This window comes from Coturnix japonica, chromosome 3, assembly GCF_001577835.2.
Source record: "Coturnix japonica isolate 7356 chromosome 3, Coturnix japonica 2.1, whole genome shotgun sequence".
Taxonomy (NCBI): domain Eukaryota; kingdom Metazoa; phylum Chordata; class Aves; order Galliformes; family Phasianidae; genus Coturnix; species Coturnix japonica.
Window position 1 is genome coordinate 20,605,661 of NC_029518.1, and position 23,121 is coordinate 20,628,781.

At 43.9% G+C, this 23,121-nt stretch overlaps 1 long non-coding RNA gene across 1 annotated transcript; it reads left to right on the plus strand.

Annotated features, from left to right (window-relative positions):
- The first annotated feature begins 3,128 nt into the window (after positions 1-3,128).
- LOC107311116 lies at positions 3,129-23,017 on the plus strand. The gene is made up of 3 exons (XR_004306555.1): positions 3,129-4,258; positions 15,456-15,585; positions 18,515-23,017. It is a non-coding gene; the product is annotated as an uncharacterized LOC107311116 (long non-coding RNA).
- The last annotated feature ends 104 nt before the right edge of the window (positions 23,018-23,121 follow it).

Consider the following 23,121-nt stretch of genomic DNA (forward strand, 5'->3'; position numbering starts at 1 on the left):
CAGCCAGTCTCCACCCCTTCTAGGGTGCTTTTACCTGTGCTCTCAGGGCTGACCGGGCCCTTTCCCTGGGTGATCAATGTTCAGGCCATGACTCAACAGTTCCCATACCCTACTTGGTGCTCAAACTTCCAAGAAATCTGCAAAAAGAGAATTTTCTGGCAAGCTGAGAAACAACTGTTTACATGATGGAAATACATTTATTGATGTTTCATTTCTTGCTGCTCAAACATACTTTGGGGCTTCATTTAGCCTGTTGGTTGTTTATATTGGCTACTGACTGTTTACATTAGGTCAATGCACAGGATGAGCTGTTTATACGAGACCAGCAACAAATTCCGCAGCATGGAGCTGGAAAGAAAGAAAAATTCAGCTCTGGAAGTAAACAAGTAACAAACCCTGCTATGTGTGGAGTATTCCCTCTTGCCTAAGAAATGACCAGCACCATAACTTTTTAATGATATGTTCAAAAATACACAGCATGAGGAATTAGTCAAGCACAACATGAATGGTAAGTATTGGGAACAGTGGATTAGGAAGTGTGAGGTCCAAGCTAATGTTTGTCTCCATCTACAGGAGACACAGCGAACCTGTTGTTAAGTGCTTACCCATCTACTTCATCTGCAAATACAGGTTTGCAGTCCACTTAACTGCAGGTGTGGATGGTTCCATCTGCTCAGCTAAATGAGAAGACCCCTATGTTTGAGTTCTTTTCTTCTAAATTGTACTAGGAAATCAGAAATTTCTTTTTGTTTCTGAAAAAAAAAATGCATTTTGTTTGTGTTTGACTTCTAAACTTCTAACCTGAAATGAATTTTGTCTTCCTTTCAATTCTGGGCTGCAACTGTCTGTGCTTCCCCAGCTGCGGCCCTAAGGAGGAGTGCAATGAGGGAGTGCATAAGGTTGAGCAATATCCATCTGAAATAGGATTATTCCACCTACTGCTGATCAGCCATGACCCCTTATGAGCTGGTGAAGAGGCATCTCCTGAGGGTGATTTTTTTTTAATTTTTTTTTTTTTTTTTCCCAGATAGACACAGAAATGGATAAAATGCATCTGAGGAAGGAAGGTGCCAACTCCGGTAGTGAAAGCTCCTCATCTATAGACTATTAATTACAGAGGAAGCCTGAATGAGCAACTTGCATTAGATACCTGACTCCTGAATGACTGAAGCAGGGGTAGAGGAATCCCATTGCATGTCTCAGTGTTCAGTTAGTGCCTGGGTGCAGCAACCTGGCTGGAGCTGCAGAGTGAGCTATTGGCAAATGAGTTTGATGAGGCTGCACAACGAATTTGCAAGTCTTTACTACTAATGAAACCCTGCTTTTGGTGCCCAAAGCTGTCATCACAGATGGTTTGTTTGGAAACTATGGCAATGCTCCCATGCCTGACTGATTTAATTCCCCTGTCCCCCCTGTGTCTTGTTTGCCACTGCCAGATGTGCATTTCTGTGCTTGTGTCATGCAGGATCAACCCAGTTATATTGTTAATGACAGATTTTATTAATGGAGCAACTGATTCAGCAAAGTTTGCTATATTCATCAGGAACTTGAAGACTACTGGGGCTCTTCTTGCCCTTAAGCTGAGAAGTGGTTCAACAAACTTCTTCCTCTAGAGGTTGGCTTACAATTAATTCTGAACAAGAAATTACTGCCACACTAGTTACTCTGCTTTCCCCTGGAGTAATATCATTGGGGTGAATTTAATATGCTATCAACGTTTTGGCTGGGTTTCAGGTTTCACATGAACCATTCTTGAACACCCCATAGTTACATCATTGGGTCACCAGGCACTTCATTTGCCAGGTCTACCCAAGGTTAGCATTTCTGTCTTGCTCTTCTAGCGGACACTGCTAATGACCTGAAAACTCACCATCTTTTGCATTTGAAATCTTCTAGTGAAATGATAAAAGAAAATTATTCATGAAATAGGCAGTGTTGGACAGATTCCTGACAGTTACACAAGAAGGAACTGAAGCTCTCAGAGAAACAGAAGCTCTTAAATTTTGGCAGAATTCAGTAAACTGTCTCACATTAATAAATAACTGACATAATATTCAACTTTTTTCTCCTTTACAGATGCCTCTCATTTGGCAGCTGGCCTCTTTGCAGCCAAGACAGGAGTAAAAGCTGGATGATTTCAGCTGGCCTTAGGGGTCAGGAGGCTGCAGCAGGATGGCAGGATGCTGCGGTGCAGCAGTGGGGCGGATGAAGAGAGCAACAGTCATTTGGAGAAGCCCCCCCATGAGTGAAAAGGTTCAGTCTGGTCTTCCTTAAAAGCTTTTCTCAGCTTTTTAATCTCAGGCATGGATGCACTCTGTGGGGATCTACTTCCAGAACTGCTTTGCTGACTCTCTTTGCTCATATTTCATTCTAAGAAAAACAAGCTGTGTGGTAAGTGGCAGCTGTGTGGGTCAGATTTGGGGAGGTGAGGTGTGCATCCAGGCAAATCAATACTTGCCAGAGGGGATAAGTGGCTGTACCTTTCTTTTCCCTTTCCCCTATTTCAACTCCCTTCATCCCATGTGATGCAGGCTTACACATTGTGAGATGTTGTACAGCTGTTAGTGCTGCATCTATTTCTTGGCTCCCACTGAATTCAGGGGAAGGAAGTATGTCCCTTGTGGCTTATAGGCCTATAGCCAGTGTGTAGGGGCACAGATGCACCTCAAATAGGAAGAATAAAAATTCCATTCCTGCATTTAAACCTCAAGTTGCAGCCTGTAGTACTGTCATGTTGAATTTTGGTGAAGTGCACAACGCAGGTTCCATAATGGTTTTGTATGAAAATTCAGAGCACATCCCAGCAATGTGGCATCTACTGGTGACACCCTAGGGAATTTCATCTGATTCCTGTAGGTTTTAGCCTGCAGCTCATGTCCTCGCTTTTTCATTCAATGTATGTAGATTACTCTGAAAGTAATGCCTTGTATTTATTTCCCTGCAAACTACAACAGATAAAGAGTACAGTATCACTGCTTGATAAATCTTCAGCTACAAAACACTGTTTTTCAACATAGTCATTGCTGTTAATGGATTTGTGCAGATGAGCTGATTGAGATGCTCTTCATTTTGTGGTGTGACAGCTATGCATGGTCATCCAGAACATGGCTTGTCTTTCACGTCACTGTTGTCACTGCTGAAACATGCCACCTACCACGTTGCTGTGCTCACATCTGCTGTTTGGTCTCCATAAATGTCTGAAAAATGTCCATGAATGCCAATAAGTTCCATTCAACCTCTAATGCCAGACACCAACATCTGCCTCTAATGTTGTGGGTCAGTGTAATCAAATAGGAGGCATCACTTTTGGGGAAGCTCTCCTAAATTTGGAGTAGCTCAGTACTTGAACCATAGTGACTGAAACAGAAATTTGCACCTAGCAAAAGTGCTACTGTTTCATTGGGCTCTTTTCTTGTTTAATGTAACAAATGCACCAGTTTTCTAACAACAACTTTAAACACCATTCATCAATAAATCCATTGCTCTGCTCAGCTTGTATTACGTGCCACTGATTAACTACCATTAAATTAGCAGTTAGTGTAATCAGATATAAACATTCCTTTGTGGCTAAGCTGTTAAACTTTTTTCCTTTTTACAATTGCATGTAGCACATGTCGGCACGAGACGGGCTCTGTAATTTCGCATTACTGCAGCTAAATTATGTTTGTGGGCTCCAGAAACGCTTCTGGTGCTACCAGGCTCATAAACACCTACCTGGCAGGGAAAAGCTACAACTTCTGCCCCAGAGCATTGGGGATTTAACAGAATTCAGCATAGTACAGTGACTGAATTTATTGCACAAGTGTACTTGTGGGCTATGGACAAGCGATTGATATGAGGAGCTCAGAACTGGTCTGCTGCCCTTTGCTAATTTTCACGCTGGGTCATGTTATTAATAGATGTAAGTAAGCCTTGCTGTGAGGGGACATGACAGAAAAGCAGACCTCTGGAGTTTAAAAGGACAGCAATGTAACTCTGTGATTTTCAGCTCTAGGGACCAAGAACTATTTCAAGCTGTAGTACTCAGAAATGAATTCTGATTTTACAAATGGAAAAATTTATAGGTGCTTATTTGTACTGTAGAATAACTATATTTTATGTGTAAGTCTCAAATTCCAGGCATTTTGGAAAATCTTTTATAGACAAACAAAACACACAGCTGCAGTCATACTCAGAAGCCATTTTCCTTTGAGCCTGCACAGTACAGAATGTGCAGAAACAACGATACAAATTGTGAGCTGAGGTTTGAGGTACTAAGGTGAGTGTTTTAAAATTCAATCTTGCCTATTCAAGAAAATATAACAAACAATGCATGTAATTCAAGGCTTGGCTTTTGTTTGCATTCTTTTTTTCTTCTTTCCTTTTATTTTAGTTATACTGCTTGGAAATAGGGCATGGATTGCTACATGTTTGATAATGTGCTGTCACTTGCTTTCGTAGAAACCTGTAGTTTCTCTACTTTTGTTCAAACAGCTTTCCTGGGCTGTCAGCCTTGAAGTAGGAAAGAGAGAATTCAGCTTAGCTGCATATGTTGTCTGATATTATGCTCGGTTTGATGATTCGAGAAACACATGATACAAATGACTTGGGTTTCCCAAACCTAATAGTGGGCCACTCTGCAAACTTATTCTCTCTCTCTCTGTGAAAAAAAGTAATTTATTTGGCTGCTCTTAATGCTTTCTTCAGTGGGTGTAAACCCGTGGAAACTGGATTAGTATGTTGACTCCCTCAATTAACTTTAATCTAATATCCTGCCTATTTAAATTAGTGTAAACATTGGTGTATAGAACTAAGGGAAAGAGTTGAACTGAAAAAGATTTATTTAAGGATTAGTGTAGTAGCTAAATTAGAATTAAATCCAGGAAGTAAACATCCCAGCAATGCAAGTTGTGGGAAACAAGAGACCACAGCAAAGATCAGCAGTTTGGAACAATGCTGTGCCACCATGGTAAGAGAAAGGCAGAAGGGGAGTAACAAGTAAATCAAGCATTGCTGTACAAATAAGACTAAGCTTATTACTTGCCACACAGGTTGTGGGGTAAACTCCTGATTAAGCGCTATGGAAATAAACTTGTATCCTCCATGTCTTTCTTGTTGATTTGCTTGGCTGAGTTACGCTATGAACCAAAGCACACAGAGCAATTAAAATACAAAAAAAGGATACACTTGTAGAAGTGTCTCTGAAAGTACAGCAATCCTTGCTTGCTGGCATCAGATTTGTTACAACATCCAGCAGTAATTTGCAAGAGCCTTTGGATGGTAAGAAAAACCATGCAATTTCACCCTATGTATCATTAGGAAGCGTATTTTTTTTTGGTAGTCATATTAGTGTGAGAGTCTTCTCTGACTTAGCAGAGATTTTTGTCTTTGTTCTGTCCAGAAATGACACAATGCTTTGCACAGAACATTGCTGGACCCCTGATTTCAGTTTACCCTGCAAGGCGGCTTGCAGCAGACCAAGACTTGTTCAGCTGTGCTGCTGGTACAGAGAGTTCTTTCAGAGGCTCAGCTCAGTGTGAGGCTCCCCTATCTTAACATTTACCAAAGGCTTTAGGGCAGCTGTGGTCTCTATCCACTGCTCTGAGAGCTGGCCAGGTGTTCCATCACCTACATCTTTGTCTTTTGTGAAATGGAATGGTTAAGGTTTGAATACAGTCCTAAATGATGCATCTCAGGCCCCAGGGGTGCTCTGTGGGCCTAATGCCGAAAGGATGACTGTATCCTCTGAGTCTGGAAAGCTGCCTCCAGAATTCAAATAAAAATAGTAAGCCTGGCTCTAGGCATTTGCTTAGTGATAACTCAGACAGAAACATGCCATCTGCTGAATTATTACTCTGAGACCTAAATTTTTGCTGGCAACTTGTCTTCCAGATTTACAAATTTAATCAAAATCTACTGAATAAGTGATAAAAATCTCACAAAAATCCAGCCTAGGGTTGTATGGCCAAAGGCTGCTTTGCTTGACTAATTTATAGCTTCGTGAGGGACCTGCTCAGTCAATAAATGCAGCTTTAACTGTTTTTCTTATAACCTAAGATAGTTAGCAAATATTGGATGTCTTATTTGCTATCAGTGCTTATTGACTGACAGAGAAGTGGTCCCTGGCTGCAGTGCTCCCTGAGGCGAGTCACAGGTTGCTGCCAGGAGCCAAGTAGCCATGAGGGCTTGGTGTGAGGGGAGGTCGAGGCCTGGCATCTGTCCGGGCACTGTTGGGAGCACATGTGGGTTGATCCACTCCAGCAGAACACACAGATTGCTTCTCAGCCACATATATAACCCAAGTTTTAATTGTGTTGGCAGTTTCTTTGCACTTCAGACCCCCAGAAGACTGAAAAGATCCAGCCAGTTTATTCTGAAGGAAAATGTCTGTGTTTCAGTAATGCAAGCCTCTCACGTGAGCTATCATCTTGCAAAGGCAGGCAGCTTAGCATTTCATCTTTCTGGCTAAAGCAGCTTTTAACAAGCTCTTTCTTGGCAAAAGGTTTTGGAATTAACGATGGCTGAAACACACCATGTGTCTCAGCAGCATACTTTGCATGAACTGGCACCCTTTTTGGCAGGAGATGCGAAGAAATGTTGGCCCAGGGGTGATGTGGATGAACACTCACAGTGCCTCTGCGAAGGGGCTGGTGAAGGGGGGGAGGACTGTGTCATCCCTGCTTATGCTGCCTTTGCTCCATGGGCAGGCCGTGATTTGTTCAAAGAAATAAAGCTCAGTATCTACCCTCAGGGCTGAGACCCTCCCACACCACAGAGCTGGCAAAAGCCATCCGGCATGTCCTCTGTTCCCTCAGCACATGACCTGAATCAGGATCAGGCTTGTGTCCACCTCCAGTCATATTGGGCCATATGTTTTAAGGTTTTGTTGCTTTTTTTCGTAGTGTCTTGTTTTTGGAGTAGTGCCCCAGGGCCAGTCACTGATGCCTTCCTCAGACCTAGGAGATTTGAATTTTTCTGGTAACAATTGAGGACTTAGATCTTTTATTACAGTCCTTTCATCAAATGCTAGAGAAAAGAGGTCTTATTATAAGCATGAACAGGGACTGATATGTGTAGGAACAGCAAAAACTGCCCAAAGATCAACTCAGTGAAGTACCACATTGTATAAATACTATCTTTGCTTAATTCTACTGAATTTGGGTCCTACAGAGTTACAAGACGCTTCTTAGTTCTAAGTGGAAAAGAAAGAAGACATACAGAGTACTGTTGCAAGGCTAAATCCCATATACTTGTCTCTGAAAATCATATCTGGACGGCCCTCAGCTGAGAAATGCTGGACCCATTTGGAGATCAAACTGCACTCTACAACTACGTGAAAGGTTATGGTGAGGTGGAGATTGGCCTCTTCTCCCAGGTAACAGCAATGGGATGAGTGGTAATGGCCTCAAGTTGTGCCAGGTTCAGGCTGGAAACATTTCTCAGAAGGAGTGGTGAGGCACTGGAACAAGCTGCCCAGGGTGGTGGTGAAGTCACTATCCCTAGAGGTTTTCAAGAAAAGGGTAGATATACCACTGGGTGACATTGTTTACAACAGTCCCAGGTATAGGTTGATGGTTGGACGAGATGATCCTAGTGGTCTTTCCAACCTTAATAATTCTATGAGTCTATGCTGCCTATATGGATGTTTGCCATATCAATTGCTTACCACTAGCTTGGCAAGAGGAAGCTTTTGCTTTACTGCAACTGAATACTTAAGCTAAACTGGCATCTCTGATATTGGTTCCTTAGTCTGTTTCCCTGTGTGGCCACAGCATCACTTGTGTTGGCTGGAGGGAAATGGTTTAGGAGTGATGAGATGAGGTGGCTAGAGGAGGAGAAAGCAGTGCTGCCACTGTGATTTAGCTCACTTATGGTGAGACTGTGGTGCAGAACCCATGCAACTCAGTGAGACCTTTTGTGCTGACATCAACAGATGTTTGAAGATTAGAGGAAGGATCAATATGGAAAAAGCTAATTTACTTGTGGTGTCTTTGCATTAATCCTGTATATATATATATACATATACACATTTAAAAAATGCATCTGAGTAGTGGTTTCCTTCCCTCACTTAAATAAATTCAACTGCCCAGCTTCTGAATTCCCCCTCAAAGGAATCCACAATAGCTGGGCCTATTTGTTGAAAAGTCAGCCGGAATGTTTCAGCTGGCGTGGGATATTAGTGTAGGAAGTTGCTGCTGGGTTGGTTCTCCTTGTTCTTGTTACTGGCTATAGAGTTTCACAGCCTGGGATATTAGTAAATATTTATGTTTAATTACTTTCACTTAAGAAAAACAACCACAGCCAAGAAAACTACAGAGCAATTAAATGGGTTTTAACTTACCACACTAAACCGCCTTCTTAAACATAATGAATTATATGAAGTCATCCTGTTTCAGGCTCTCTTAAGGAGGTAATTTAATTCAAATAAGGTTGCATATTACTAGCATCAGAGTCTGAAAACATTTATAGTGCCAGTAACTGTTCCATTGCCCTGGGTTATTCTACAGCCTGAAAGACAATAACAAGCTAAGCTTAGAAAAGTGTGCTGTGGTTTGGTGTAAGTGATAGATGAAATTGCTAGGTTCATCGCCTCAGGCAAGAAGCTCTGGATGAATGTGTTGGAGTCTCCTTTTGCATAACATAGACTGGGTTAAAACAAAAACAGGAAAGTAAATAAGGCATTAGCTGCTCAGCAGCATTGCTTTTGAACCTTTTCTGGACAAAAACAGCTTACAAAATAACTTTGCGGGTTTCCTCCCTCTGGTTTCTAGCTGCAGTACTGCCCGCCTTTTGTACACATGGTGATTAGGATCCAGAATATGTCCTTTGATCCATTTCTGCTATGTAAAATAAAGATACTTCTGCTCTTTAGCAGGACCATGGAGTTCATATAAAGGGACAAAAATATATATATATGGGGAAAATGGGCTACTCTTCTCTCTGACAGGTAATCTAATAGGAAGAACTAAAGTAAAATACCTCTACTCTTCCCTCTGGAGATCTCCAAGTGCTGTGCTATGTGTAGGATTAGAAATATCCAGTACAATACTTTTTTCTTTCCCAAGAGACAAACTTACTCATTTGAGTTTGGCAGATATTAGCCAGAAAGTTTTGCCACATAAGTTGTAAAACTTTGTGAGGCTTCCAGTGTCTTTTAATTCATCCTCTAAAGTAATTGCATACTCTAAAGCTCCTTACTGGGCTTAAGGGCTTTATTTGCCCAGGACAATTGCACACCTTGTGAAAAAAAGATGTAATCCAAATCCCAAGCTTGGTTCTGCCAGCCTGCCAGATGCTGACTGCCAAACTTGCAAAGGCTGCTGGATATTGATTGCTAAGGATGTAGTCTGTGTGTATGTCTATTGACATGTTGGGCAGAAGATGTATTCTTTGTGTTTCTAGGGAGTTTGATAAACAACTCGCTTTTTGCAACTTCACTCATCTATTACGAGCACACATATTGAATGCAAACTGAGGAAACATTGCTACTTTAAAAACTGCTGCAAATGGCATAAGCAGTCCACACATAAACACAATGCTATCACACTTTAACTGTACCCTATGACTAGTTATAGTAATAATACATTAACTTTTTAATACAACTGTAAGTATAGGCATCATTCAATTGAACTGTTTGACTTCAGAGCTTATGAGGTCTCAGTGAAACGACAGTACAAGAGCATTTGACACTGTTTTTCAGTCATTTTGTACTTTGGATGCACTTTTCTACTGATTAAAGTCTTACCTGAGAATCTATTCATGCCACTTTAGCCTTAAAAGAATTCCATGCATTTCAAGTATACTGATTAAGGAGGCACATCCATCACGTGGGCTGCATGTGGCCTGGTCCAGCTCACACTGCAACAGCTCTCTGTCCCACACCATCCTGGCAGTGGCTCGGCCTCACCAAGCAACAGTCACTCAGCCATTGGTGGTACAGCAGTAGAGACTGAACCTTCCCACCAGTATTCCATAACATGCTACTCCTATGTGACAGATGGCAGCAAAGGAGCAGTCTGACACAACGGCATCTGATACAGAAGTGTGTATGAAGCAAAGGTGTGTCACTGAACTCCTCCGTGTAGAAAAAATGGCGCCCACTGACATTCACTGATGCTTGCTGAACATTTATGGAGACCAAACAGTGGATATGAGCACGGTGAGGGAAAGGGTGGTACATTTCAGCAGTGGTGACAGTGACAGTGGGTCACCTCTGCTGGTACAGATTGTTATGAGTGTGGCATGAAGGCTGTTGTTCATTACTGGTGAAAATGCACAGCTAGTAGCAGTGGCAGTGTTGAGAAATAGCATTTTGTAGCTGAGAATTATTCGTGTTATTGTGCATTTTGCATCAGTTGAAGTTTCCATGGAAACTCAGACACCCATGGATTAAAGAGTCATTCGTGCTTCTAAGGGTAACAATATCAGCTTTTGGATCATTTAGAATACTTGGAGGTAGATTTGCAGGACAACAAGAGGTTTCTCTCAATTACAAGGAGACCCAGCATCTGGAGGACCTGAAGCATGAGCCTGCGTACTCAGCAAACTCTGAGTACATTATTGAGGTCTAATTGCAAGCTTCCATTCATATCCGAGTCGCACTTAGCACTAATTAATTACATAGTTTAAAACTTTACTTTCATAATGCAAAAATTATCTTAGCAGAAAAAACGTGCTCAGTAAAGGTGTGATTTCTTCATTAAAAGAAACTATGTACAAGGTTGCTTGGATGATATTGTGGAAAACTTCTGATAGAATTAAAGGGGAAATGTAGAGTAATAGAAAGAAATAGTCTTCATTAGAAAGGATTATATTAAACCTTTTAAGATGAGTGATGAGTTTATTTTGTTTCACATCAAATTTGTTGAATGGAGCTTAGAGATTATTTCTTGTAAGTATCTATAAAAAACAAACCCTGAGATCACTTGGGCATTTAAGCGAGTTGAGTGGGAAATTGTCATTGTTTGCTATGTAGCATTTTTTTTCCAAGTCTAAAAGCAGTACTCACTTCTATGGATGCTTAGACATCTCCTAGGAGAACTAATTTCATTTAAGCTCATGGTTAGTAATCAGTCTGGAAATGAAACCATTAATTTTAATGCAGTAAGTGCACGTGTACATTAAATTTTATTGCTTAGTCTGAATTTGAAAGGGCAAAAGTAGAGCAATTTCAGGGCAACGCCAAGTTGCAGGTGCCTGTACTTTACTGCTCACCGAGAACTCAGTGTCACTGAAGTAAATTTCAGCGCTGTCTGTCACTGAAACAAAATGGAAGGGTTTCAGGAAAACGTGGATCAAGATTTTGGACTGCACAGATATTGAGCAGGAGACTCTCATCTAAACATACAGCACCTGTGAAGTGCACAACAGGTTTCTGACTGTGTTCTACTGTTGTAATTGATAATTACACCGATTTAATCATTCCTGAAACTTGGTGCTCACGCTTGACAATGTAAAAATCCGTTGAGCCATATACAAGTGCATTAAAGAAAGTATAATGATGAATGAATCAAAGCCAAAAATATTTCCGCTCTTTAAAGGCTTCCAAACATTTTACATGCTGTATGATCATACGCAGTCAAGGCATCATATTTCAAGTTCAAATCAGACATTTAGCTATAACTTTGTATATATGGGTTGGAATCAAAGACAATATTTTCACATTACTTGAGTTTAGGCTTTCTTTGTGTTTTGATGTTTGTGTTCAAAAGAGAGGAAATCCTTGATACCAAGACAAGTCATCTGTGTTCGGAGCCAATAAATCCCCAGGGAATTTGAAGCAGGTAGATTGCAAGAGGCCCGTTTAGGAGTCTGAAAAGGAATGGGCGACACTGGGAAGATCTTAATGAGAGTTGCAGGTGCTCAGCTTTTTGGACGAGGTCATTTCCCATGTGTTGGCACAATGACAAATATGGAAGGTGGAATGGTTCTTATAAGTCACAACTCAGTAATGTATGCGCCTTAACTGGAAACAGCTGAAAAGATACCTGTGGGGTGCATGTGGTGCCCTGACGTATCCTAAACACTGCAAGAAAGCCTCAGCATCATTAGAATAATAGATGCACATAAGAACCTGCTAGCCAGTAAACAACAGCAGCTCCTTTCCAAGCCTCATCTTTCAGTTACATGTTTAATAAAGAAGTCCTGTGTCTTTGTTACCATCTGCACTGGAGAAAAACAAACAAATAAAACCACCGTGCCAAATCAAGGCATTTGTGTTTCATTTTAACAAGAAAAAAATAGATGCGCAGGTGGAAACTGTGGAGAATGGAAAGACTGAAGATGTTTCTCAGCCTTCTAGGAAACCACAACTTTGGCAACATCTCCAACTGTGGGCCAAGCCTAAGACACTATCTAAAATCACCTAAGTTGCCTTGTGTTTCACTTGATCAGTGTTGGCAGTCACAGCTAAACCATTCAATACAATTCCTTTGAACAGCAGCCGTTCAAATGAGACCAAGTATTTACATTTCAAATGGGTCATTATTAAGGTTTCAAGCTATCAATAGGACCAACACAGAAAAACGTCACAATTAGAGCTGAAAGTCTTCAAGAGAATGTGTGAGAAGAATGGCTAATATCAGGGGAGCAGTAATACATTCCTGGCTGGCTTTTAATTCTGCTTAGCAAACCTGAATGATTTTGAGTGTTGAATGAAGAAGCAAGTTACAGAACCATGCACTTAAGCTACAGCTGGCTGGAATATTATATGCCTGAAGGCAACATTTCTAAGTTCAAAGGTATCCATTTGGGTTTTTACAAAGAAAATTAGTCGTACAATGTATTTGATTTAGTATACTGCTACACAACCCAGCTTCTAATTGAAATGTATTTAAAAATAACGTTAGTTCCACCGACGGCATGCAGTTTCCTAGCGAGCTGAATGCTTACTAGTAAACATCAGTCCTCTGGGCCAGGTCTAGAAGACAGAGGTCAGAACTTCTGTAAGTTAATATTTTTCAAGGCACTCTAAAGACTTCCTATTACCTACCCAATGTAAATTGTTTACAGCCTGCTCTGAAGAGGAACTCCCCTGCAGTACTTTGGCCATGCCTGTAAACTGATAAAAAACCTTTCCCTGGAAACCTCCCCTGCGGAACCTCTCCATAATATTTTATTGTCTTCGATCCTATGTGTATGCACAGGGATCCTTTCTGGTAAAAATGCAGGCAATAAATAACGCTGTGCAAGGAGAGGTCTACGTGCTGAACCATATTAGGAGAGATTGTAGCATTTTGTAGTTCTTTCTGTTGGATTACAAGGGTAAAGGGAGCCTTCTAATGCTGCTCCAAATGGCAGCACACACTGGCCTGCAAAGCCGTCACACAAAATTTGCATGTGATTTCATACACTTTAGTATGACCTGGTTATATTTTAATTCTTCAAATCATGGGGCCTTAAATATATATATTCATATATATATATTTAAGTGAGCTTTTAAAAGCGAGGAAAACCTAGGCTGTACAATGAGGTATTGAGAACCATGTGTTCCATGGTACAGAAAGATATGTTACGATTCTTATCTTTGTGAGACTGTGAAAAAATAGTTCTTTGTCCTCAGACTCATTAAAAAGTTATTTAATAAAGAACTTGAAACCATTATCAATATTTACAAAAGAAATGCTTGAGAGCTGAGTTATGTGTTTTGAAATTCACAGAAGGCTCAGTGCATTGAAGCAACAATATACGTGATAGGAAGTATAGCTGACATTTTCCAAATATAAAAACCAGATGATGGGAGGTTTAATTTCTATGAATTGGAGCAGTAGCTGTGAGCCTGCTAATCTCTCAGGAATATTTTCAGCCTATCAGGGTGCTCAAAGAATATCAAACGTTCAGCATTTCTGGAAAAGATCGTGCTAGATTCACATGGGGCTCCAAACTTTGACCTAGATTTCAGGACTAGAACATTTTTAGAAGTTCTTTTTCCTGTATAATAGAGTGCTCTTGAAAATTATCAGGATGAATCGAGAGTATAAATGAATATTTTATGAATGATGGAGTGTTTTATTAAACAATTATCTTTTCTACTTTGTAGACAATGCTGCTGACTTTATTGGCTGGCAGCTATTAAGATTTAGAGAAAGATTGCAATAAAAAGCATCCTACAAATTATGACCACATCTGGCTGCAGATGCACCCATAAAGCATCCACAAAATGCTGGGAGAGGAACACCTCCACAGAGGACCATAGCTATTCACCACCTCTCTAGGCACCCGTGCCCTAAATTCAGCTGCTAAGCAATGTCTGGAACCTGAAAAGTCCTCAAAACCCTTTCAACCCTTAACTGAGGGATGCCTGAATCCCAATGGCATGTCAGCCTCCGCCAGCAAAGTGTCTCTACTTCTTTTATTGATATCAGCGTTCTGCTTGGGCCAGTGTCTGACTACAGATTGTCTTATACAGTGGCTGATATACAAACAAACAAACAGAAAACACTGCAGTAGAAATAATTTCCATATATTAAGGACAGAGAGCAATCTTAGTAGGTGTGATGGAGGGGATCCCACATGTGAATACAGTTGTTTTCCTGACTGTACTGCATCAAGAGGAGAAGGACAAGGGATAAACTCTGGTTTAGAGATTTAGGTATGGGAATCCCCTGCATCACAGGTTTCAATCCCAGCCATCAGGCTGCACAATGAGATAGCAGTACAGAACCTTGGCCTCTGCTGTTTCAAAGGAGATAATTGCCCAGTGGTATCTTCAAGTCTGAATCCCAAATGCAGAAATATTCCTTTGTCAACCATAAAAAATGCCTTCCTATTGCTCTTTATTCATATTGATGGTATTAAGCAGCTCTTCTCTCAGCCTCATGGCTGTCTTGAACCTCTTCTGTAGGCAGCTCCTGCTCCTGGGATGCCCAGGTTCTTCTGGTGCATAACATGAAGATGCAAACTGTAGAGTGACACAACACCAAATTTGGCTGTCGAAGTGCCAAGGTGTCTTGTACATATGTAGCCCCAAGTCTCACTCATACCAATACCACTTGAAAATAAGGAATCAGCACTGAAGAATGGAATCAGGACTAGATATACTAAGCACTGTGTTAGGGCAGTGGTAACCAGTACAGCATAGGGCAGGAGCCCTGCACAGGCACGCTGATTCTGTAGCACATATGTACTCAATATTACTGCAGGAGTATTTATGTCAGAGACATCTTATCCAGCATCCAACTGCACTCACAAAGACACAGTTATCAAAGTAGTTATGAGAAATGTGAATCCACATGATGAGAAAATCCTAACTTGTTTTTCAGGGCAGATCCTAAAGTACTTTTAAGCACTCTGTCTTTGGCAGTTGTTTTATGTACATTTTGTAGTGTTGATGCTCCTACTGCTGTGAGTATCTTTCACTGCTCTTGCTGTCATAGTCACATTTCCGACACTATAGCAACAAACAACTGAAAAATGTTAAGACTAAAGGCTATAAAAACTCACCAATTTATTTTTTTTCATGTTTAATTATATTCCAGAGACTTTACGCTTCAGGAGATGTGAAAAACATCTAGCTGGACTGAAGAGATGGCAACAAGGTCACCATATGGATGCAGCCAGATGCAAAGGGCAGAAGCCCTACAACCAAGCTCAGAAGTTTCTGTTGTGGTGAGGCACTCAGTCAATATGCTAAGGCCGATCTTTAAGTAGCAGCTGGTTGAACTGTGTAATCCATACATCTGGAAACTGCCTGCATATCACTGTGAATATGCGCAGAGCAGGCTGCTCCTAAATTTGTGTCCCATGTGTTAGCTTTGATTTGATTTTGTGTTTGGGTGGGAAAAGGAAAGAGGAAATACTCTGACATTTTCACATGCCTTTATTTTTTATTGAGTCTGAGAAACAATTCAAACATCTCATCTATTCAGATGAGAGCTTGTCAAATGTCCCCATGTCTTGCCTACCCACAGTCTTGGGTATTCTCACATAAAGTACGACATAATTCCCTCTGTATTCAACACTGATGAGGCCATACCTTGAATACTGTGTTCAGTTTTGGGCCCCTGACAAAAAAAAAGACATTGAGGCTCTGAAGCATGTTCAGAGAAGGGCAACTAAGCTGGTAAGGGAGTGAAGTGGCCTAATGAGGAGTGATTGAAAGGAGCTGGCATTGTTTAGTCTGGAGAAGAGTAGGCTCCGGGGAGACCTTATCACTTTCTACAACTACCTGAAGGGAGGTTGTGGTGAGGTGGGAGTTGGCCTCTCCTCCTGCATAACTAGCAATAGGACAAGAGATAATGACCTCAAATTGCACTAGGAGAAATTCATGTTGGATGTTAGGAAAAATTTATTCTCTGAAAGAGTGTTTAGGTGCTGGAACTGCTGCCCAGGGAGGTGGAGGAGTCACTGTCCCTGGAAGAAGAAGAAATACTTAGATGTAGTAAGAGGCATGGTTTAGTGGTGAAATATTGGTGATAGGCATATCTGATGATCTTGGAGGTCTTTTCCAACCTTGGTGATTTTATGATTCTGTGAGTCTATAATAACATTCCCATCTCTGATAAACACTACTGCAGTTATTATAGACTCACAGAATCATAGAATGGCTTGAGTTGGAAGGGACCTCAAAGATAATTTTGCTCCAATGCCCTGTTATATCCAGCATTCTTGGAAGCTGGTTGATACCAAAAGCAAAAGAAGAAATTACAGATCCAGGTCTTCTTTTTCTCATGTCTTTGAAAACTGATAGATAGCAAGAATACAGCTTCTCTGCACAAACTATTCAGCTTCTCATCCTGTCTACTGCTCCATGCTGGTGAAACAAGCAAGTGTCAGTTAGCTTCCTTCTGTACCTGTCCAGTCTGGTCCTTGCATTTCTGTACTGATTTGAATCCAAAGTAGTTTAGGCCCTCCATAAAACCTATCACTTCTGCAAAAGATTTTATGTCCTGGGTAAAGATAAATGTCAGCATCTTCTAAAACCACAAATATAAAAGCTCGCAGATCCTAAAGCTCTTAAAGTCTGTGGAAACAGAAGGATTAAAATCAAAACACTGGTGGTGATTAATTACACCCGGATTAACAAAATGACAGCTTTTGCTAATTGTCCTTGGGACCCAGAGGAAATGAATCAGCGCTGCCCTGCTGGAAGTGGTTCAGGACAGTGGCTGCTGTGGGTCTTAGAGTCTGGAGGATGAGGCTGGGGCTGAGGAGCTGCTGATTTCTCTGCAGCAGCAATGGCCAGTGGAAGAGCTGGGGAAGGAAGGGTTTTGAAGCCCGTGGCAAAGGTTGGTGCTGGAGAGTCTCTGTGATGGCAGCAGGGCCATTCAGGAGCCTGGGGAGGTGAGCAATAAACCAGAGCCCAAGGAGTTCCTCCCCCTGCACCAGGGCAGTGAGGCAGGCAGAGGGCAGCTACTTCCAGGGAAACACTGGGGCTCTGTGCAGAGGTCAGGTCCTGACGTGTTGGTCTTCATGAGTTCTGCAGCATACCCAGAGCCACGAGCTGCCCTAATCTCTGGCCCATTTAGATTATTACAAAGTTCCCAAAGTTTTTCTTTGACTTGTGCTTTTGGAGAAAATCAAAGGTGACAGTGGTAAAACCCACAAATTCTAAACCAGCATTACCAAGCTGTTCAGTGACCTTCAAGGTTGCATTATTGCACACTGCTCATACATATTATGCTGTGCCCTGAACATCTTGTTTCCTATAATTCAATGCAGTGAACCATGGACAAAGAGAAGGGATCTTTTCCTCCACAACCCTTGGCAGAATTGTTGGTCACACGTGCTGCAGGGCTAATGAAGCTTTTCCTTCACTTCTGAGCAGGTTCTCATTTGATGTCAGTTCATAAAGCTCCACAAATGAAGCCTGTTCATACCTGGAGCCCATTCCCCTGCACTGAAGTATTAGGTTACGGTTTATTAGGCAGAATGGATATTATGTGCGCTGTTTTTCATTTTAGATGGTTTTTCATTTTACATTTATCCAGAGAAGCTGTGGGTGCCCCATCCCTGGAGGTGCTCAAGGATGGGTTCATGGGGCCCTGGGCAGCCTGAGCTGTTCATTGGGGGCAGCCCTGCTAATGGCAGGGGGACAGAATTGTGTGGGCTTTGAGGTCTCCTCCAACTCAAATCATTCTGTGAGTAAGAAGAAAAAAAGAAAAAGAAAAAAAAGTAAGAATCCCAAGAGTGTTCACAGGCCATGTACCATGTAGACCTTGGATTGAACTGCAAGGGCAAGGCAAAGCACTGGGATTCACTGGCAGGAACCTGGTCTGAGAGGAAGAAGCCCTGAATTGCCCTATGCACACTGCAAGACTGGAGCCAGGGCTCTTCCCACATGGGCTTTCCCCTTCCTCTAGGTGTGAGGTCTTCCAGTTCCCCCTGAGAGCAGGGCCACAATGAGCTGCATTTACACCCACCAATTGCAGCAGGTTCCTGGCTGTGTGTGAGGGGCATTTCCAATGTCATGTAAATCATCAGATGAAAGAGGAGATTTAAAAACAATTTATTTTGTGGCTGGCACTTCAAAATACTTTACAAGTCATATCAAGAGGATTTTTACAAATCTTTCTTTATGAGTTGCTTTCTTTTCCAGAATAGTATCCTTGGAAATGACCCTCTGGTTAAAAACAAAGCAATAATAAATCCCTGCGAAAAACAGAGGTCTGAGTTTCTCTGAACGTCATTACCTTCAAAAGCCATCAGACCCTGTGCTGTGTCAGGGTGGCACTGTGGAGAAGACGGAGTGGTTGGAAAGGAGGGCTGGTAACAATGTAGTTACACAGAGATACCATCAGATACTGTCCAGGCTGCAGGTAAGAACGTTTGTCTGTGTACCAGGCTGGAACAAATAGATACAATGTGGTTTCAGAGCTTCCCCACTTTGCAAAGTTCGCACCACTGAGGAGTAGCGAGGCACAGCCACACCTTAAAAGCAAAGTCAGTGGGAAGAAAAACCTCATAGCAAAGAATCTAAAGAATCACTGAATCACAGAATAGCTTGGGTTGGAAGGGACATCAGAGATCATCCAGTCCCACCCCCAGCCGTGGGCAGGGCTGTGCCCTCTCCCCACACCCCCACCCCATTCCCGGGCTCCAGCTCAGGATGCCCACGGTCCCATCCAACCTGGCTTTATCTACCTCTAGGGATGGCGCAGCACAGCTTCTCTGGGTAGTAGTCACAGTGCCTCAGCTCGGTGGTTATAGCTCAGAAACATTTACCCCGTGTAGCATTGGGGGAGGGGACTGTTTGCACACAGCTACTCGCATCCTGGCTGTGCCGGGAGGTGCCAGACAGCTCCTGGGAGCTTATGTAGACCAAGTGCACTGGGGACTTGCTACCATATTGCTCTCATCAGAACAAACAATGCTTAAAGTATCTGTGAGAGGTGACCGAGTGCTTTTGGCATGTCCTCGGGGGAGAATAAGCCATGGGGAACTCACACTGGCTTTTCTAAACGTTTGCTGGAGAAGCTCTCAGATACATTATTCACAGGCTGGCAGAGGGAGCTCAGTCTCTTGGCACTGCAGACTGTGGGAGCTGGGCAGCCGCTGGGAGGAGCGAGGAAGCAGCTGAACCGTGCAAACCTCTGCCTGTGCCCTGCTTACTGACCTTCACCCTTGTACAGTTGTGGGATGGTGCCAGCGTGCCAGGGGGAGCAGGAGGGCTGCTGCAGGTTCTGAGGGCACCTTCCACGCTGGGCTCTTCTGCACAGTGTCCTGCTGTGTTATTAAATTCTTCTGGAGCTGTTCTGACCTAAGCTAACTGCTTTTCTATTGACATCAACTTTTGCCACTTCAGCCTTCACCCCGACATTATTAATACAGGATTAAACAATTTTGGTCTGCATCCTGATCTCTAGAGCACCTCATTATTAATCTCTTTCCCGACCAGAACTGGTCATTTATTCCATCCCTATTTATAACTGGATTTTAATTCTGTGGTTACCAAGTTTCCTTAACAGTTTCTTGAATGGGTATTTATCAAAAGGTTTTTGAATGTTCAAATAATTTATATCCTCTGTTTCTCCTTTCCCCATTATTTTACTAATGCTTAAAAGTGTAAAGGTCCAACCGGCAGGATTTAGTCTTAAAGTAGTTATGTTACTTCTTGCCTTTGCTTGAGACTTGGTATTTCCTTGCAATTTGTACAATGTGTAGAGCAACAGCTCTCTAAATCTTGTGGCTTGAAGCAGCACCAAATGTGTTGTCAATGCTTAATTAAAAATAAGAGTAAACGTAATACATCAGTGATATTCTCAACTACTTCTTTGCAATGAAGTTAAGCCAGTAATGTACCATTTCCATGAGCTCGCTCTCTCTGTGTAAATATTTACAGGGTCTTTATCGCTGCGGTACCAGATTTCCCTGTGCAGGAGCAGAGTTATCCTCACAACACCTCCGTGATATGGGCAGCCTTTCATCCCAACTGACTGATGGAGAATCAGGGCACGCTGACATCTGGCACATAAAAATCAAGTGTTTTGAGAACGCAGGACAGGAGATAAAGCACCTTCCCCCCACTTACAGATGCTGCATTCACAAATGAAAAACAAAAATGCAAGAATCATCACAATTCATAAATGCAATCACACACAGCCACAGTGCCCCCAGCACCTCTTCCCAAGCTCTTTAAAGCCAGAACTTATGTTTCCCTTTGGAGAAAATGCAAAGCTGTGATGGTAGGGCCTGAGCTTTTCCTTTTTGCAGGCTGTCTGCACTTGCAGGTTTTTGCTGGCTCTGCCACTGACCATTTATTTTGGACTCACACCACACACTTCAGGTTTCAATCTGCAGTTTTGCTGCAGCCAGAACTAATACAATTGGCTGCATCTCAGCTTGCTTCAAATGGACAAGGGAGTGAGTTTCCTGAGAGAAAAGGAAGAAACAACATTCAAGAAAGATCTTGTTTAAAAAGTACCATAAAGATTTTGCCATGTAAGAACACTCTCTAAAGAAGACAAAACCTATATGTTCAAGGGACTGGAGTCTGGCAGAGCGGAGAATGATGGAGAGCTTGGCTGTGAAGAAGCCCACACCTAGAGGCACAGCCCTGAGTGTTCAAGGGATCTTGGGCCTCCTGGATCAGTCTTTCAAACAAAAAAGCTCCCCTTCCACACAAACAACCAGAACAGGTGGCTAGGAATTCAAAAGAATATGATGTCCTTTCAGAGAGTATGAACTTCTAAATGCCAAAGAGGAGCAGTGCAAGCACACAAATCTTCTGGAAGAACCATTGACCCTGCAGAAGCTCTGACAGATCCCAGCTCCCACAGACGTGTTTCCAGTTGTGGTTTTTAACTGAGGACCTGAAGCGGCCCATGCTTGGAATTCATGGAATCATTAGGGTTGGTAAAGACCTCTGTGATCATCTGATGACAGCAACAAACCCGAGGAAATGGCATGTAGCTGCTTCTGTTGAGGGTTGGAGGGGGGTTAGGAAAAGGGTCTGCTCCAGAGGGTGGTAGGCATGACACAGGCTGCCCAGGGCAGTGGGCACAGCCCAGAGCTGCTGGACTTCGAGGAGTGTTTGGACAGTGCCAACAGACATAGGGTTTGAGTTTTTGGTGTTCCTGTGTGCAGCCAGGGGTTGGACTCAGTGGTTCCTGTGGGTCTATATTCTGTGGTTCTGTGATTCTACAACCTAGTCCAGTCGTCATCCCACCCTCCCAGCAGCGTTGCCAACTTGAAAGCCCCGCGGGTGCCTCCAGTGCCGTGAGGTCAGGGATGCTCTCGGCGTTGCGTCCCGCGTGCGGACACGGGGGAGCGGCGGGGCAGAGGGAAGCCCCGGGCCGGCTCCGTTGGGGAGCAGCGCGGCCCCGCGGGCTGTTTGCTGTCGGCCGCAGCTCGCTGTTGACTTTGCCCGGTAGCTGTGTTTACAGAGCCGTGTTGGTTTTGCTGGCAGCGCGCTGTAGTGAGGCCGCAGCCCCTCTCGCCGTGCCGCCCGCCCGCCTCGCCGCCCTAATCAGCGGCAGGCCCCGGGCACGGGGTAATTAGAACCATGGAGGGGCTCTCTGGCGTTTGAAATCTGCCTCTCGACATCAAAGGGCTCCGCACAAGTCGTCCTCCAGAGGTCGGCTCCCATATCTAAATGAGCGATGTATTTCATGGTATCTGTCGGGAGGGATACAATGAAGAAAAGCGGCTCGGAGATGGGGCGCGATGGGAAAAGCAGGTGGGCCGCTTTCATCTGCGGCGAAGCATCTGTTTTGCGGTCGGGGCTCTCCGCTGCCGTGCACCGCGCATTCGAGGCGGGCGCGGAGCTTCCGCGGACGCGCAGCCCCCCGTCGCCGGGCAGCACAGTGCCCCTAAACCACGATTGTTCCAACGACTTCATCCCGTCCCCGTTTTTGCAGACCTGGAGGGTGCTGGCTGGTACCGAACCGGTCCTAAATCCCCATTCGAACACGGAAGGCTGCAAGCGTGCAACGCTTTAGGACAGAAACCATCGGGGAATGGGGAGAGCGAGGCTCCGGGGCTACAGGGCGATCCGCAGGGCAGAAGCCCCCTCCCCCTCCCCAGGCAGCGGCGGGGAGGCTTTATAGGAGGCGGTGATTACGCGCCCCGCTCTGTTTATGGGGTGATTACGGCCCCGCGGGGCCGGAGGCTGAGCCGCCCCGAGCTCCCGGGAGAGCCGAGGCTGATTTCTTCCATTTTTATTTATGTGCATGCCGTGTGTATTGCCCCGATGGCCGTCCCTCTCCCTCCTTGGAAGCGATTTCCCACTGCCATTGTGGTGAACTTTGCCTCTCCGGGCTCTTAGCGGCTTTCCTCCCGCTGATGGGCTCTCCTTTGTGGCAGCGGCTCGGCTGATTGTGCTCGTTAATTAGTTGCTAACAGCGTCGTAATGTGGCCTTGATGGATAACCGTGTCATTAGCGCTCCCCCCGGCGATTCGCACCTCCGGCAGCGCGAGGGCTGCGATTAACAGCTCCATCCCGAGCGTGTGACACGTTCCCTGCGGTACCGCTTCCCCACGGCCACGCGCGTCCCTCGGGGCCGTGGCACATTTCGGGGCAGCTCCCGCATTCCCCCGACGGCGGCGCCCCAGCCCCAGCCCCGCCGGAGAAGGAGCACGGGGCCGCGGTTCCCGTCGGGGGGGGGGGGGCGGGGGGGTTGGGGGACGCCGCCCGGCAGCTGCGCTGCGCTCCGCCCCGCCCCGCCCCGCGCCCTCCCCGCCGGGGGGCTCGGCCAAGCCTGGGAG